The sequence below is a fragment of the Nymphalis io genome, chromosome 25 (genome assembly GCF_905147045.1).
Source record: "Nymphalis io chromosome 25, ilAglIoxx1.1, whole genome shotgun sequence".
Lineage (NCBI taxonomy): Eukaryota > Metazoa > Arthropoda > Insecta > Lepidoptera > Nymphalidae > Nymphalis > Nymphalis io.
Window position 1 is genome coordinate 4,033,689 of NC_065912.1, and position 17,234 is coordinate 4,050,922.

The 17,234-nt window shown below is 32.5% G+C and overlaps 2 non-coding genes across 2 annotated transcripts; one reads left to right on the forward strand and one right to left on the reverse strand.

Moving 5' to 3' along the window:
• The first annotated feature begins 16,206 nt into the window (after nt 1-16,206).
• On the forward strand, nt 16,207-16,279 carry Trnaf-gaa (transfer RNA phenylalanine (anticodon GAA)). The gene has a single exon. It is a non-coding gene; the product is annotated as a tRNA-Phe (tRNA).
• A 614-nt stretch (nt 16,280-16,893) lies between these two features.
• On the reverse strand, nt 16,894-16,966 carry Trnaf-gaa (transfer RNA phenylalanine (anticodon GAA)). The gene has a single exon. It is a non-coding gene; the product is annotated as a tRNA-Phe (tRNA).
• Between the last annotated feature and the right edge of the window lie 268 nt (nt 16,967-17,234).

Below are 17,234 nucleotides of genomic sequence, written 5' to 3' on the forward strand. Positions count from 1 at the left end.
TTCGACGCGCATCGGTCAACTGACGTGGCGTGTGACAGCCCTGGCTCGGGCGGCGATGGCGGGCGTGGCATAATTACTATCGACCAATGGTGGGACGTCGTTCCTTTGCGGCCGATCAGCAATTGGTTGGAGGATGTGGCTTAAGCGAGCGGGGCTTTCACACTCGGCTCTCCAATAAAACTTTTTAATCGGGCCCCGGATTGGGGGGCGAGATTCATAGTGTGATTAATTTAGCTCGGTCCGGGGAGGAGGGGAGGCGGGGTGATCGGTGTCCGTTTAATTATCGGGATGAAGACGCGACTCTAACTACGGCTCTACATTATTTAGCGTCGATGGGACTGACGTTTGTCACTTAGAAATTGCTACTTTACTTCATTTATAGTTCATCGGTTAATTGACTTAATTTAACACAGTAGCTTTTAAGTGTCTGTTGGACGACTATTAAAGATATTTACTACCGTCCGTGAAGTGGACATTGTGAATAGAGTATCGGTAGCAATTAATTATTTTAATTATATTATTGTTTATGAAATGTTTATTTTTTGTATTTTAAGAAATAAAAATAAAATGAGTTTTACTTTAAGATAGCTGAGGAATTATTATGATTACATTAAAATTATGTAGATATTAAAATATATATAATCAGCTTCGTGGATATTTTGTTCTACGAAGCTTACCGCGATATTTGCGCGAGAGGAACCGGATGGGAATCATAAAATTAATATATGGATGTAACTTAAGATCTCTAAAATTTATTGTTTCCAATCTATACCTAAATAAGTCTGTAATTGCTAGAAATAAATCTAAATGTAAATAAATAACCTATATAAGTAGGTTTAAATAAAATTATAGGTAAGTAAATAACACAAAACAGTTAGTTTTTTGTGTTATATTTATTGATGAGTTTTAGCGTTATCAAAAGAAAAAATTTGAAAAAACTTTCAAAACATAACGACATATTTTTCCTCAATTTTTTAATAATTTTTCAGTAAAACTGATCCCAATATTTTTTACATAAATTATCCTCTATACATGATGTACTTATTGAATCTTTCTTCCTTTTTCTTGAGGGGAAATCGTCCAGTATCTTGTACCCTGCCTTGCCCTGTATTCCAGACAACTTGTAACGTGTCATGCGAAATGTCATGATAATAGGTTGAGCGGTTAAGTCGTGAAAGCATAAATTAATATATCGGAAGTTACTAAAAATCAAAACATCATACAAAAGTGGGCTACATATTCCTTAAGTTTGAAACGCAACATCATTGCAAAACAAACCTTATATACGATACGTTAATGTGCAAAGTAAACATTAAATGACAATTGTTTTGACGTTTAAATTGACGTTCGGCGCGGCCATCTTGTATTCCGTTATTTACTTTCGGTGCAACTTCACGGTTAGTGGTTTTTAGGGTGAGCGAGCGTGGAAATGTAATCTAATTTGACATTCAGTTGTTTTGGGACGTTCCTTATTATATGTTTGAAAAGAATCGGTGAATGATGATGAGGTAGTTTTTATATCTGTAATATTTGTTGGCGTTCATATTTAGTTCTTTGTTGATTTTATTTACGATGAAATGTTTTTAGGAACATGATTTGAAATCGTATAGGCTATTTGATATCGATACAGACACAAAACGTCCTCATATTTGTATCTACTGAGAAGAAACCTAGCTAAATAGTTTTAGTTCGGTAGGCATATTAAGTACTTACCTATTATTCGATGAAATCAATAGATGTGTCAGTATATACTAATTGTAATACTCTTTCACACACACACACACACACACACACACACACACACACCTACGTGTGGGCATATTTTCAAATAAGTACATTTACCTTAGTCTTGATGGCTTTTAAGTATTTAATAACTCCATAGAAGATACTTAGGTACATAATTCTTAATAGTTTTGTAACACCTGTAATAAAGAAGACACTTGGACTCACTTGGTTTATATAACTCTATGTTTAATGCCTTATTTGTATTTATATGTATCAGTGCACTCCTTGTTGGTGTTGATATTTTAATAAGTTTAGTAGAGCTTTGTGCAAGCTCGTCTGATATTCTACCGCAAAACAGCAGTTCTTGATATTATTGTGTTCCGGTTTGAAGGGTGAGTGGGCCAGTGTAATCACAGGCACAAGGGACATAACATCTTAGTTCCCAAGGTTTGTGGCGCATTGGTGATGTAAGCGATGGTTAACATTTCTTACAATGTCAATGTCTATGGGCGTTGATGACCACTTACCATCAGGTGGCCCATATGCTCGTCCTCCTTCCTATTCTATAAAAAAAATAGGTTTTCAGGGGATACTTAGATCAAAGTTCCTTCGTTTAGTACTTGTAGGTACAAGTAACAAGTGTTAGGTATGTCAAAATTATTATACGTACCCGTGTTGCTTAGCTGTACAACAAACCCTTATATTATTTTTTTATGAATTGAATTAAAACAATAGACACTACCATTTATTGATATATATTTCAGCATAAAATTAATTAAAAAAAAAATAGATATCGTTGTTTATGGTAAAGTAAATTACCAATAGCTATGGAAACCATCCGATCGGAACAGCTATTACGTTAAAAAATCAATTGCTCTCGGTTATTAGCGAGTTGATAGTACGTTTTACTGGGTTCTTTTTTGTGCTATTACCGGAACAGACGCCATATTGTTCGCTTTCCTGACCCATGATTGGTCAATCATGTCTATTTCCGGTTTAGTTATGCATTAATATAATTGTTACTTATGGAATGAATGTTGCTATCTTTGACACAGAGAAATTAGGCTATTATAAATGTATTATCCAGGAAATTGCTTAATATATTTTTATGATAAAAAACGATGGCAAGCTTAATACCTATGCTATTTCGTATACCTAAATATGTACGTAGGTAGAGTAGGTATATTTACTAACTTTCATATATGATTTTGAATGTCGTACCTTATACATAACTGTTTATTGTTTGTCGAACATGCGGATACCTAAGTATCTATTAATTTGCTGCTTCAATTTATTTATTAAATGATTATTTTAGGAAGCTTAAGGCTATGGTTAGTCTTATAGTAAGTCCGCCTTAAATGAACATTTTTTTTACAGAAAAATTGGAAAAAATTATCCTTCTCCTGTTTTGAAAACCAAAAAGTGTGTTTGAATTGTTGGTAGGTATGTGTTAATGTAAGTTTTTGTTTAATAGAGATGTTAATAAAATATTCACAATCGAAGATATGACAAGAATGATCATGAGGGAGAGATAAGGAAATGAATATTCCATACAAACTAAACATATAAACAATTGGCAACTACCTACTACTAATAGGTACCTATAGAACACAGGTATTTAAAAGTTTTTATTGCACCTGACCTTCTCTTACGCTGCATAATTCTAACCCTATGGTTTTCTGGAAGAAATCGCTATTAAGCGATAAGGCCGCTTTATTGTACAAACATGTATTTTGTGATAAGCGTGACGACGATTCCCTTGTAGGCAAAAAGCGATTCTAGTTTCTAAGCGTGACTGAAGAGTTATAAGCGACCTCTACTCGCCCTAAATCTTACCACCCTTCCCACTCTTTGAGTTGAGTCTTCACGGTTGGAATAAATTTTCTTGATAAATAAAGCGTGCCTATCCGTTTCAAAAATCTCCATTTTTTTTTTTTTTTTTTTATAAGAATAGGAAGGCGGACGAGCATACGGGCCACCTGATGGTAAGTGGTCACCAAACGCCCTTAGACATTGGCATTGTAAGAAATGTTAACCATCGCTTACATCACCAATGCGCCACCAACCTTGGGAACTAAGATGTTATGTCCCTTGTGCCTGTAATTACACTGGCTCAGTCACCCTTCAAACCGGAACACAACAATACCAAGTACTGCTGTTTTGCGGTAGAATATCATATACTATCCATACTACGGGATCAGGATAAATATTTCATGTACGCTATTTAAGTTACCACCTTTACAATAGAACATAAATTTATAATTATTTATATCTAAAAAATGTTATAAACTATTGTCAAGCCAATGTTGATTTTATAAAAGAAATTTGATGATTGAAGAGGTTTTTGCGTAGACTCATATTGACGGAGACCATATTGTATCTTCTTCTTCTTCTAGTGCTCGGCTTCCTCACTCAAAAATTCCACATATCATCTGGTTATAATAGCAGGGATGTATAAATGCAATTTCCAGTAAGAAAAAATTCTTTAGTGCATTTCTGAGTAAGTACTAAGTACAAAATAATTTATTTTACTGTTAAACAACAATCAATTCTTTGGACTGCTGTTCCGATGCAAATGGTGAGTGAGTCAGTGTAGTTATCGACAGAAAGAACATGTAACGATAGCGGAGCCAATATCGTCACCGGAAAATACTTTAAACACTCAAGTTAAGTAAATTACTGTAACCTGATGTTTTTTGCAAATAAATCATTCTTTCATTCAAACACTACAGTAGAAGTATTTAACTTACAGGTTGCCTAGATTTGTTCTTAAAAAATAACCTGTACATATGTTTCTTTGAAATGTGGTTTATATAGCGAACAAGTATGATGAATAATAATAATAACACTAAAAACATTTAATAATAACAAGCCTTAAAACCTTTAAAAAAAAGCGTTAGTCACGTTTCCTCAGGAAATGCTTAGGCTACATACAGCTTCGTTTCCTCTAGACCGCCTACATCCTTCTAACTTTAACTGTAACGATAATTTCCAACCGACCGCTTCTCTTTCTAAATTAAATACAACGATTTCTAAATGAATATTTAATAAAAGTCTTATTAAATGACGTCAGCGACGTTCAAATTATATTAATAATTAGAATTTGTCGTTCCAATATAAGTAATCGTATACATACATGAGGTAACATTCAAATACTGTCTGGCTTATAATAAGTTTTATATAAAGCTGCTATTTATTCCATTTTTTTGGTGTATTAGGGCCTACCTAGTTCTCTAACTAGGAACGGTAAATGGGAGGGTAAACGGGCCACCTAATGGTAAGTTCATCAACGGCCATAGATATTGGCGTTGTAATAAAAATTAACCATTCTTTCATCATCAATGCGCCACCAACCTTGGGAACTTATATTATATCACTTGTTTCTGTAGTTACACTGACTCACTCACCCTTCAAATTGGAACGCAACATTACTAATTATTGCTGTTTGGCGGTAAAATATCTAATGAGGGAGCGGCAACTCCCCAAAAGGGGGTTACCTATCTAAATAATTCATTATAATCATTATATTTAAAATAAACAGTATGTTTAGTAAAATATCATAGTTCACGGCTTACACGAACACATACGAAACCACAATAAAACTTCCGGTAGACCACCATGATAGAACAGAAAACACATTTCAACATTTTGCTAATATTTTACATAAAAACTATATCATTCCTACGAACGACATCTATATTTCCGAATTAAATTCAACATGCACCCCGTATTTAGTGGTGAAGTGTTATTTGGTATATTTCAGACGGAAGCGAAGTCAGGTTAGGGAGAAGTCATTTGTGTCTAGTGCCCGGGTGCACGGAAGGGTGGTGTGCTGTTATGGTTTTTGAGTTAGACGCTTTGTTTGTTACTGATTTATATTATTAACTTATAATTTAAGTTGTTGATTTTATTTTTAAAATATTACGGTCTTTTCATGATAGATAAATGTAATTTCGAGTAATGTTTATATAAATTTTTTTCCAAGCGTTGACCTAAAATTTATATCAGTTATAGTTTTGCCAGCGTTCGCTTAAAATTCGCCAATATAGACATCTTTTTTTTTTTGATAATGTTAAATTATAAAGTTTTAATAAGTTGATAAGGAAAATATAGACATTAAATTATCTATAAATTATTTAAAAGACCATAAATATAAAACAAACAAAATATATGTGGTCTGTAATGATTTTCCGTTACGGGAATGCACCCAACCGCACTAATAATTCTGGGCCCCGTCATTATAACACATCTCAATTTGGTTTTAACACATAAATAGTAATAAGCAGATGCGGGTGGGCAGCGTGGGACGAGATCGAAAGGCATTACTCATAATAATGAGATTACTGAGGTAACTATTCTAATACCGAATTTTAGACTTTTTTACGTTAAGCAAGCTGGCCATGTGTCATTATTATATATATATTATTAGTTTACTGTTAGTCGTATTTGATTTCGCAGTTATATTCACATTCATAATGTTCTACTACTACTGGTGGTAGGGCTTTGTGAAAGCTCGTCTGGGTAGTACCACCCACTCGTCAGATATTCTACCGCAAAACAGCAATACTTGATATTGTTGTATTCCGGTTTGGTGTGTGAGCCAGTGTAGTTAGAGGCACAAGGGACATAAAATCTTAGCTGCCAAGGTTGGTGGCGCATTGGCTATGTAAGCGATGGTTGACATTTCTTACAATGCCAATGTCTAAGGGCGTTGGTGACCACTTACCATCAGGTGGCCCATATGCTCGTCCGCCTTCCTATTCCATAAAAAAAAATTGAAGATCATTATGTTATGTTAGGTGTACCTATCGGTAATTATTTAAAAAAATATTTCGATTGGGCTTGGGATAGTTGTAGAAATAAATCCAAATTCGAGATGATGACTACATTCCATTTACTTGGTGATAGTGCTTTGCGAGCCTATCTGAGTAGGTACCCACTCATCAGATATTTTATCGCTAAACCGCGCAACTCGTATTGTTATGTTCCGATTTGAAGTGTGAGTGAGCCAGTGTAACTACAGGTAACAGGGACGTAACATTTTAGTTCCCGAAGTTGTGTTGTGTCATGTTTATGAGCAGTAGTGACCATATTAGGTGGGCCACCTTTTGCTCATCCATAATATAGAAAAATAAGTACACGTAATTTCCACGACCCTGGCTCCATTATATCGAGGGTTCATCGTATGAAAAGGTGTTTAATTATTATATTAATGCACGAAGTACATATACGAGCTATATAAGACAATCACAAGTTTTGACTATTAAACTTAGGTTGTATTACCTTCCTAGTTATTTTGCATACTGACCTTGCAGTTAGTTACATAAAAGTGAGTTTAGTACAATTGATTACAAACGAATGTTTTGTGTATTCGTTTTCATATAATGGTAGTTTCATCAACTTTCACAAAATATAGCACTCTAAGTGAGTATGCAAGTATCTTGCTTTATAATTCTACAGGCCAATAAATTTTAAGGCTGTGAATTTGTAAACAGCGTGCTTATTAACATTTCAACGTAACACATGAATCATAATAATTACCGAGTTTATAATTATTATTGTTACGCGCATGCGCTTTTCAATGTAGAAAGCAAACGCTCTATAATTAATAAAATGTTTTGATAAAAGTTGATAATTAATTTAGTCAATTAGAAGGAATTTCATTTCTGTCTTTTAAATTTGGAAGTACTTACATATTTTTTTTAGTATAACAGAAAGGCAAATTTAAAAAATAAGTCGCACGATTGTAATTGGTCAATCCAACAATTAAACATCCAATCAACACTCATTTTATACATATTTACGTTACCTTGTATGCCATTTTCGTTTAATTAAAATGCGGTCTTTATATTATGTGCGACAATTATTAAAATCTCAAATGAATGAAATATGCGTGTGAAAGTTTATTGTAAGGTTATTATTTTATAAGAAAACTTAGTTATATAAAATAATTAAACTTATATGGTGTAATAATAGAAAGCGTTACCTACATTTGTTATCAAAATATGTAACAAACTGTGAATACAAAATACCTATATTTAGTATATAATTTCATTGTATAAAAAACTGCTTTCGAGTACTAAAAAGTATTTTTAATACATTGACAGTTAAGCGCCTTAGCCTAATAACAAATAAAAAAAAAACAAGCACTCGAGTTAAATTGAGATGTTCTCCACATAAATGATTAAGGCGAGCGGATATCATGCGAGCAGAAGGCGTGTTCTTCGTCATTTGTGCAGACTTAACCGCGCTAGACCTATTAATAACTAACGCCTATTGTAACATTATTATTTTTTTAATTCAGAAACTTGTAAAAGATTATTTAAAGACTTCCTTGTGCGTGACGAGAGTAAAATTCAAAGGTCAATTTTGAGAATAGTACGTAATTAACAAGTGTTTCTATATGTAATGTTTCAGTTATATTGATTAGATTATAATTGTTTAAGATAAACGACACCCCAGTAGATATTAAAATGATATCTTAATTGAAGATCGCAGATTTCAATCCGGGCAAACAGCACAGTACTAAATTTTCTTGTGCTCCCGTGCTCGGCGGATAATTTTGTGAGCAAATTTTAAATGTCAATTGGATGTTCATTATATACTATTAAATGTTTTTTTTTTTTTTTGTGACCGATTATGCATTGCTCTATGTGGAACCCCATAAAGCGCCATGGATCTTATCAATGTCGTGAAGAACGGCTACATCGTACAGTTGATCCTCCATTCTCCGAGGACTTAGCACGATCTGGAAGTGCAATTTTTAATAGCCCTTTCTCATGCCTCGCATGATTGTTATTCTGTGCCCATGTTCCTGTACCAAGACATCGCCAGTCCTCTGTTAGTGGACCGTTTTAACAAATGCAATCGATCGCTTTCCTACGTCACGTCTTCTACGCCACGCCATTGGTAAATAAATAAAATTGTATTCAAAAACATAAATAATTGAAAATGATTCGATATCTGACACAGATTCCAGCAGATTGAACGAAAAAATAAATTGATAGAAATATGTCTGTAGTAGTATACGGTTCCCGGCTCTGGTCGATATTTACCCTAATCATTTACATTCATCATGTCATCACGCGGTATTCGTCGCAACACGGTCGATGTTACCGCGAGCGATGTCACCAAGCGACAATGAAGCCATCCGACATGGCTAATCACTTGTATTGTAACGCTGCAGATGTTTTACAGACTATGGTGACCATGATTTAATGATATATTGGAAACTAAAAAAAATCATTTTTTATTTGCTTAGTTGAATTTTTGTCGGATCTTTGGAAGAAATTCAAGTCATTATTAATTGTAAAAAGTTTTTTTTATAGTATAGGTAGGCTGACGAGCAAATGGGCCACCTGATGGTAAGTGGTCACCAACGTCCATAGACATATGCATGGTACCACACACTCATCAGATATTCTACCGCAAAACAGCAATACTTGATATTGTTGTGTTCCGGTTTGAAGGGTGAGTGAGCCAGTGTAATTACAGGCACAAGGGACATAAAATCTTAGTTCCCAAGGTTGGTGGCGCATTGGCTATGTAAGCGATGGTTGACATTTCTTACAATGCCAATGTCTAAGGGCGTTTGGTGCCCACTTACCATCAGGTGGCCCATATGCTCGTCCGCCTTCCTATTCTATAAAAAGTCCTCCAGAGCGTTTTCGGCCACGACAACTATTCTCAAGAGAGACTACCCATATGAATAATAGTGCCCAAGTGTGCGTGATAATCCGTTGACACCGCAAATCCAACAGAAACAGAAAGAGAACAAGATAAGAAAGTCTTAAAATTCAATTAAACGATCGATATCCTTTCACAATAAGATGAAATAATCTGTACTCTTTTAGGACTTAAAGCCATTAAACAAAGAACTGAATTGAATTAAAATAAAGGAATTATGGTCCCCCTTACGAACAATATGAGCCCATTTAATTATCTGTGACCGATGTACTTGAGTTTATTTAGTGTCACCATTCATGCCCCAGTGATGGATAGATGATAATCGGACCCTCAATCAGAGCAAATGAATGCGTAATGATTTTTGATGACTGGCTTTTATACTAATAATAAAGCGAAAAATATCGTTACAATTTTAAAAAAAAAATGTAATAAAATAATCTAATGTAACTTAACTGTAGTAGAATTTTATAAGTCATAGGTAGGCTTATTAGAAAACAATTTTAGGTTTTTGTTTTTATTTTTGTGATTTTACCTTTTCAATGACTATGCCAAATTTCGTTGGTGTATTAAAATGGTACGATAAATTCCAAAACAAAATGTTGCAATATATTTTTAAACACATCTCATTTCGACGATAATAGGTACTCATACTAATAAATCAACTACTTAAAAACTTTCGGCATTTCTTTGTTATTTACAGTGCAGGTAGATTTTGAATTGGGTAAATATAGCAACCGCTAATTTTGACAGAGTAACTTGAAAACAAAGTTTAAATATCGGACCAAACGTCTTTATCCGAAAGTCAACACGTCATTTTAAATAAATATATTAAATGGAACTACCTTTTAGCGCCTCCGTATTTGGACTCAATTCCGACCCCTTTATATTTTTAAAACAAACATTTTCAATAGCTGCTTTAACATTTATTACTCAGGATTTAAGGTTCAAATTACATTAGCAATGTAGACATTATATGTTGGTTTCTTAGTCATCTGTCATCAACGGGTGTCACATTAAAGGTCTTTTAAAGTTCACAAAGAATTCCGGTACCCTTTTAATCAAGGGAGCTATTCTATTATAGTGAGGAAAGAATTAAAGTGCTTTCCAATGCTAGTTTCGTATGAAGGCTATTTGGTTGAATATTAAAGAAATAAACAATGTACTACGCTTTATTAATGTTAATAGTACTGTCGGTGTTATTTGTATGACATTTAAAATATTCGATCAATAATGTTGTGGACATTTAAAATGTATTCATGAGGTGTAAATTGACAACCAAATACAATGTAATCAATGAATGTCTAGTCGAATGTGAGTTGATGACATCTTTATGCCTGTAGAAGGATTTCTTATCTATTACAAAAAAAAATCATAAGAATGTTGTATCGTGTGCATCCTTAAGATAAAAATAGTTACGAAATACCAGCTGGTTAACCTACATTATAAAGTTACTAACTAACTTCAATTTGTAAGTTTTTTAATATATGTGTGTAATTATCGATTGCACTTTTAAAAAGACAAATTGAAATATGTTTGATTTCAAGTAGTCATCTCTAATCATGTAATTGCAAAAGAAAATACTTTTATTGATATATTACTTATTAATTCAATTTCAACTTACAATTCAAAATTGCAATAAAATATTCGCAACAATAAAGCTATCAAAGTATTGTCGTTCATTGGTGTAATTTATTGTCGATTTATTAACCGACTTGAAAATTTCTAACCTAAGTACACATTAATTTTACTTTATAATTATTAGGGAAATGATTTTATATTTCCTAAAAATAACTTAATTAACCTATAACATTTTAAATTTAAAACAAAATACATTTGATAATTTAATTAAAGAGAATAATTTAGGGCAGTGTTTTTGCTTCAATCGACTTCGATTTTAATATTTGACAATAACACAAGACAAGACAATACAAATACGAAAGTACCTCTATTTTATTTGCGAGAAATTAGAATTTAATATTTTAAATTATTTTAATTATAGAGAAAAATTAATTCAGTTTTCCCTATTAAAATATAATCATTGACATTCCCTATGGTTCATCTTTAACATTCAGCAACGTTATCGTGACGGCGTCTTTAAATTACTTTTGCGTATATGTATAATCGTTATATTAGTCCCGACAAAATCTAGATCGAGTAATCTAAGCCCATTCTGAGTGAAAAATCGACATTCTTGGTTTTACCGCATTTAATAAATGAATTAGATTAATATGTTACCTTTACCCATAAAACGAAACATATTTTGGAAATATAGTTATAATCTTAATAACATTAACCGCCATCCACAAATACAAACAGCTTAAACAAGGTCGAAAAATAAACTTTTTGTTTTGCTTTCATCACTACATACATTACTTTATTAATTTTTGGTGTGACTCAAAATGGATAAATAAATAATAAGCTGATATATGTATATAGATATTATGAATGATATATATTTTGTATGTTATTTTAGGAAGGCAGGTAAGTAAATATTTCCTGGTAATGCCTACGTGGTCACCTTCGCACTGGAAGAATATCAAACACTCCTTAGTTAGGTATTTAATCACTTTATATTACAATGGCTCACTAACCCTTCAAACACAGCAATACAAAGTATTAATATTTGGCGTTAGAATAACTAATGAGTGAATGATAACAACACAAGCGGTCCCGCAGCACCATTACCGATTAAAACATATAATTATAACCGTTATAAATAAATGAGTCATTCTGATAAAAAAGTACGTTTTCCTTACACATGTCATAAGGAAGCTTTAAGACAGCTTTAGATATGTGTATATTGTACATAGGTACGGTTTTATCTATAGGTAAATGTTGTTATTTAAATTAAATGCTGTGGTTTTTTTTTCGAATGTTTCAATTTTTTTTTTTTTTTATAGAATAGGAAGGTGGACGAGCATATGGGCCACCTGATGGTAAGTGGTCACCAAACGCTCTTAGACATTGGCATTGTAAGAAATGTCAACCATCGCTTACACATCCAATGCGCCACCAACCTTGGGAACTAAGATTTTATGTCCCTTGTGCCTGTAATTACACTGGCTCACTCACCCTTCAAACCAGAACACAACAATATCAAGTATTGCTGTTTTGCGGTAGAATATCTGATGAGTGGGTGGTACCTACCCAGACGAGCTTGCACAAAGCCCTACCACCAGTAACAGAGATGATGACAGTAAGAGAGAAATTTGTGTTTAAATAAACGTAGCTACGTAGCTTACGTTTAGTATTGTAAGTGTGCCATAGTATTTATTAAACGAAATCGCCCCCGACTGTAATGTATTAAGAGGAAAATTAATGTTCATTACGAAATCATAATAAGGACTACAAATTAAATTAAACCAATATCCGAAAGTATTCATTTTCATTTGGGTTCTCTCATAACAAAGCGCTGTTTTAGGAGCCGAATCGGACGATTAGCGGTGGCTGTGTCGCTTCTCTCATTACTGCGCCCTAATTGCGCTGCAATACGCATCTCAAACGCGCCGACCGCTTTCATCTTGCCGAACTGTGGAAGTGATCAGAGTATATGAGTGGGAGCGGGTAGCGTGTTAATAATTATAAGTTATAATTTTTTTTTGTTTTCAAATAATACGATTTTGGTATCATTTATGTAGTCATAACCAGTCTAGACAATAAGTTCCTGGTAAGCTTAAAATTATTTAACTGTTTTTTTATCTCTTAGAAAAAATATTTACATATGTGACTTTCCATTGAAATTTTAAGTATTCGGTGGGATTGTAACTAAATATTCATTGCACCTCTAATGAATAGTCTATTATTATGTGAAACTTTCATAGTGAATAAATAATTGATAGGATAGTTTTGGATTATATATTTTTTTATATAATCCAAATTTTTCTCTTGCTTGCGGCATAAATGCTATCTTCTTCTTCCGAATAACAAATCAATAATTTATTTATTTATTTATTTATTTGGGAAACATACAGCATAATATAATACATAAAATTTAGTAACAAAATAAATTTCACTTAAGCCAACAAAGTTTCCACTTATACAAACAAACATGGAGTGAACCTAACGATAACAAGTTATTTAACAATTTATTAAGATATATGAATAAAGTATTAAAAATAATTCAAAACAGAAAAAAAAAAAAGATAAGTATATTACTGACAAATACAGTTTTTTAGAGCTTCTTTGAACTTAAATAAATTTTCGTTAAATATATCTATACTAGTGTAGCGTTTATTATGATTGTCACATGCTCTTACTAAAAAGCGATTTTTAGCATAGTTCGTTCTACACATTGGGACATAAAAGGTATGTTTTGAACGGGCAATGGAATGTGAGCACTTGATATAATGACAGAAAGAGACAAATGAATCGAAACTCGAAACTTTAACAAACTTATTTTTACCAAACAATAGTTGCTAAGAGAATATAAATTTAAATAAAGTTCCACGTGCTCAAAATAAGTCTAGGAAGTTACAAAAAGCTCGCTATTCTATCAATACATAAATCTGTTTCTTAGAACATATTACAAAGTTATCGAAAAACTTATCCTATTTGAATGCTAACCTTATCACGTTGTAATAAGTGTCATTATCCCAAGATAATTATCAGGACAATGTGAAAATAGGCGAACGTTTAAGTTTGTTAAAGTTTCGAGTAATTGTTTTTATTCATTTATTGGTCCCCATATAGATTGAAAGGTGATTTTAATAGGCTCTCTATTAGCAGAGCGAGCCTTATCATCGAGTTATAGGATCGTACTAATTTTATTGCTATAATTCAGTTCTTAGCTTTATTAGTTAGATAGTTGAGGAGGCTTAAAATAAATTAATTTAACCACGATATCCTGGTTTTATGAAGATCAATTTATCTTCTGTATCCCATTCAGCTATTTTATAAAGCAATGTTTATGATTGTTCATTTATAAGCAATAATTATTCAAATGGTTTGTGTTTCTCCTCGTTTTAAATCATACTGGTGGATGATTTCCGCTTCTACTGTTTTTAAATAGTCGAATACGTATTCGTCAGATTTTTTGTTTCATGTCATTTTAATAACTGTTTGCGTAACTTTTCGTCTTCTTTATTTTGTAATAAATTAGTTTTCTATCATGTTTAGGTATAATAAATATTAATAGAGAAATAAGTTACCATTAGCCAAGTTAGATAGTTTGATAGCTTATAAGTTAGCTTTCGTCCAGCAGTGGACGGCGAAAACCAGAAAAAAAAGGTACCATAATCTCTAATCGTGTTTGAGTAGCTTGGCTCGTGAATAATGTAAGACTTGTATACTGACATGCCTACTTGCATATTGTCAATAAAACTAATAGTATTTATATGTGTTTCTTGAACATTGTATTAATTTGTGTAGGAAGCAATGTGATGATATGAGGAACGAAAGCGACTCAATCTTTAAAAATACGAATGGGAATAACATATTTGTGTTCGGCACATAGGCATATAATGAATTAATAATACCTATATACTTGATTACTTAATTTTCCCACTGTTATTTGTATATTATTTATACATTATAATTTATTTTAGGACGGCAAGCAAGCAAATCGACTACGACGATGGTAAGTGGCTATTGGCATTATGCAATGCAATACCTATAACGCATTGTCGCTATGGGCGGTGGTACTCAATTAGTTACCATAAGGTGACCCATTTACAAGTCCGCCTACCACTATTTACATCGTAAAGTCAAATTATTCCTATTAATTTTGAGACATATTATATACTTTTGTAATTTGTAAATATTAATTAGTCAGAGATAATGGAACAGTACAGTAACAGCCTGTAAATGTCCCAATGCTGGTCTATGGCCTCTTCTCCCTTTTTGAAGAGAAGGTTTGGAGCTTATTCCACCACACTGCTCCAATGCGGTTTTTTTTTATCTCAACCGAAAAGCACGAGATGAATTATAACAGAAATTAAGCACATGAAAATTCAGAGGTGCTTGCCCAAGTTTGAACCCACGTACATCGGTTAAGATTCACGCGTTCTTACTACTGGCCCATCTCGACTTTTACAACATATTAAATACATAATCGTATAATTAAATATACCTGATTGCAATTTGGACTCCAAGTCCTTTTATATAATCGTGGTTTAATATTATTTTAAAATGAATAAAACTTTTTTAGTTGGCAACAAAAATGATCACATTTAAAAAATATTAACAGCTATCTTGTAAATAGATATTTTGAATTTTTTCTTCCATAATTTCAGTGTTCAATAGTTGCCATAAAATTTCACTATTTCAGAGACGGTTCACGGGACCACCACGAAGTCATTGTGATCGTGATGAGATACAAACATTAAGAGATGCTGTGCCCGCACGGTACAGTGCACTACAATTTACCTACCCAAATAAAATTTTTATTGGTATAAACATAAAAATATAACTTATATGTATTTATAAAAATCGACACTATTTTACCGATTAGTATGGAAGTGTACCGATTGGCACAAATACTTAAATATATTATTTAATGGAGAAGCTTTACATCCATTTTGTTATAACTCGCCGCTAGATGGCGCTTTAACATATAACCTTCTCGGCAGGACAACCTCTGCCGGGTTTATTGGTTTAATATAGTATAATAGGAAATATACCGCATTGACTTACAAACATATTAAAGGTAGGTAGCATATCTGTGTAATATAGCACTGCTATAAATTTTTCAATGTTACAATTTCATATAAACCTTAGTATTTAACAATATCAAGAAATACTGTGTAATAATGATAGGAGGCTTGAATTGCAATTCAATATTTCAACACGTCATGTATCGCCGAAATAGCTCAGTTGGGAGAGCGTTAGACTGAAGATCTAAAGGTCCCTGGTTCGATCCCGGGTTTCGGCAAACCTTTTGCTCAAATTTCAAAACTTATAATTTTTTTTAAGATTTTTTTTTTTCAACTGATTTAGTGATCTGTTGAGTTGACCTGTACTAATATTGATAAGCCTGTACAACGAATAAACGATTAAATATGATTTTAAATAATTATAGTTTTTGTTTATTATAAAAACAAAATGCAACGTTATTCATATATTAAATTAATCTTTATGTTCATTATTATCTCACAAAAAGGAGAATTTGATTTACTGACACAGAGGATAAAGTGTTTTTTTTCTTTCTTTTAAAAGTGTACTGCGTAAACAATGTTTTCTATCGTAAGCGTATTGAATTAATACTTAATAATATGATTATATATATTTGTAACCTATTCTGAATAAAAATCGTACAACAATATTAAAAATTTAATTACCTACCTGCATAATACAATATTGCATTTTTTGTTACAATATTTTTAAATCAGGACTGACCTGTGTTACAAAAGTCATTCATATTGACATTGGCGACACGATTTGCATTGCTCTTACTATGAACAAAACAGGATAGATCATATATTAAATGTTTCATATAAAAAATATAAATACTGAAATAGTTTAAAATAGATGTTTTATAAAAAGAATTGCCGAAACCAGGGATCGAACCAGGGACCTTTAGATCTTCAGTCTAACGCTCTCCCAACTGAGCTATTTCGGCTATGTAAAAGTAGTTGAAAAAGGAACTTTTATCAGGCATTTATCATATTTTTACAAAACTTATTAGTCTTTCCCACGTTCTCGAAAAATTTTAAGCATTTTGGTACATTAACTTACCATTTGTTAGCGTTATTATTTAATAATATGATTTGTAAGTAAAATAAGGTATTTGCCTGTGAAAATCCCATTGCTGGGCTAAGGCTTAAGAAATTGTTTTTCACTCTTTAGTCCATTATATCGTTGAAGTAATTTTTTTATTAACAGGTAAT